The sequence below is a fragment of the Oncorhynchus gorbuscha genome, unplaced genomic scaffold (assembly GCF_021184085.1).
Source record: "Oncorhynchus gorbuscha isolate QuinsamMale2020 ecotype Even-year unplaced genomic scaffold, OgorEven_v1.0 Un_scaffold_838, whole genome shotgun sequence".
Lineage (NCBI taxonomy): Eukaryota > Metazoa > Chordata > Actinopteri > Salmoniformes > Salmonidae > Oncorhynchus > Oncorhynchus gorbuscha.
In genome coordinates, this window is record NW_025745833.1 from 258,449 (window position 1) to 261,209 (window position 2,761).

The window sequence follows — 2,761 nt, forward strand, 5'->3', positions numbered from 1 at the left end:
CCCGAAAATAATTTGAAACCATTTTCACGAAACAGTGCATTTTTTTTTCTTCTTTTTTCGTGACTTAAAAACGGTGACCCCGGACATGCCGAATTGGCGACATGCTGGAAAGGACCCAAAAATCATTTTAAACCATTTTCATGAAAAAGTGCATTTTCTTTATTATTTTTTCGTGACTTAAAAACGGTGACCCCGGACATGCCGAATTGGCGACATTCTGGAAAGGACCCGAAAATAATTTGAAATCATTATCACGAAAAAGTGCATTTTTAAATGTAGTTTTTCGTGACTTAAAAACGGGGACCCCGGACATGCCGAATTGGCGACATTCTGGAAAGGACCCGAAAATAATTTTAAACCGTTCTCACAAAAAGTGCATTTTTAAATTTATTTTTTGTGACTTAAAAACGGTGACCTTGGACATGCCGAATTGGCGACATTCTGGAAAGGACCCGAAAATAATTTGAAACCATTTTCATGAAAAAGTGCATTTTTTAATTATTTTTTCGTGACATAAAAACGGTGACGCCGGACATGCCGAATTGGCGACATTCTGGAAAGGACCCCGAAAATAATTTGAAACCATTTTCACGAAAAAGTGCATTTTTTTAATTTATTTTTTTGTGCCTTAAAAACGGTGACCACGGACATGCCGAATTGGCGACATTCTGGAAAGGACCCGAAAATAATTTGAAACCATTTTCACGAAAAAGTGCATTTTTTAAATTTATTTTTTCGTGACTTAAAAACGGTGACCCCGGACATGCCGAATTGGCGACATTCTGGAAAGGACCCAAAAATAATTTTAAACCATTTTCATGAAAAAGTGCATTTTCTTTATTATTTTTTCGTGACTTAAAAACGGTGACCCGGACATGCCGAATTGGCGACATTCTGGAAAGGACCCCGAAAATAATTTGAAATCATTATCACGAAAAAGTGCATTTTTTAAATGTATTTTTTCGTGACTTAAAAACGGGGACCCCGGACATGCCGAATTGGCGACATTCTGGAAAGGACCCCGAAAATAATTTTAAACCGTTCTCACAAAAAAAGTGCATTTTTTAAATTAATTTTTTGTGACTTAAAAACGGTGACCTTGGACATGCCGAATTGGCGACATTCTGGAAAGGACCCCGAAAATAATTTGAAACCATTTTCATGAAAAAGTGCATTTTTTAATTATTTTTTCGTGACATAAAAACGGTGACGCCGGACATGCCGAATTGGCGACATTCTGGAAAGGACCCCGAAAATAATTTTAAACCATTTTCACGAAAAAGTGCATTTTTTTTATTTATTTTTTTGTGCCTTAAAAACGGTGACCACGGACATGCCGAATTGGCGACATTCTGGAAAGGACCCAAAAATAATTTTAAACCATTTTCACGAAAAAGTGCATTGTTTTTATTATTTTTTTTCGTGACTTAAAAATGGTGACACCGGACATGCCGAATTGGCGACATTCTGGAAAGGACCCAAAAATAATTTTAAACCATTTTCACGAAAAAGTGCATTGTTTTTATTATTTTTTTTCGTGACTTAAAAATAGTGACCCCGGAAATGCCGGAAATGCCGAATTGGCGACATTCTGGAAAGGACCCCGAAAATAATTTGAAACAATTTTCACAAAAAAGTGCATTTTTAAATTTATTTTTCGTGACTTAAAACGGTGACCCCGGACATGCCGAATTGGCGACATTCTGGACAGGACCCCGAAAATAATTTGAAACCATTTTCACGAAACAGTGCATTTTTTTTCTTCTTTTTTTCGTGACTTAAAAACGGTGACCCCGGACATGCCGAATTGGCGACATGCTGGAAAGGACCCAAAAATCATTTTAAACCATTTTCATGAAAAAGTGCATTTTCTTTATTATTTTTCGTGACTTAAAAACGGTGACCCCGGACATGCCGAATTGGCGACATTCTGGAAAGGACCCCGAAAATAATTTGAAATCATTATCACGAAAAAGTGCATTTTTTAAATGTAGTTTTTCGTGACTTAAAAACGGGGACCCCGGACATGCCGAATTGGCGACATTCTGGAAAGGACCCCGAAAATAATTTTAAACCGTTCTCACAAAAAAGTGCATTTTTTAAATTTATTTTTTTGTGACTTAAAAACGGTGACCTTGGACATGCCGAATTGGCGACATTCTGGAAAGGACCCCGAAAATAATTTGAAACCATTTTCATGAAAAAGTGCATTTTTTAATTATTTTTTCGTGACATAAAAACGGTGACGCCGGACATGCCGAATTGGCGACATTCTGGAAAGGACCCCGAAAATAATTTGAAACCATTTTCACGAAAAAGTGCATTTTTTTAATTTATTTTTTTGTGCCTTAAAAACGGTGACCACGGACATGCCGAATTGGCGACATTCTGGAAAGGACCCCGAAAATAATTTGAAACCATTTTCACGAAAAAGTGCATTTTTTAAATTTATTTTTTCGTGACTTAAAAACGGTGACCCCGGACATGCCGAATTGGCGACATTCTGGAAAGGACCCAAAAATAATTTTAAACCATTTTCATGAAAAAGTGCATTTTCTTTATTATTTTTTCGTGACTTAAAAACGGTGACCCCGGACATGCCGAATTGGCGACATTCTGGAAAGGACCCCGAAAATAATTTGAAATCATTATCACGAAAAAGTGCATTTTTAAATGTATTTTTTTCGTGACTTAAAAACGGGGACCCCGGACATGCCGAATTGGCGACATTCTGGAAAGGACCCCGAAAATAATTTTAAAC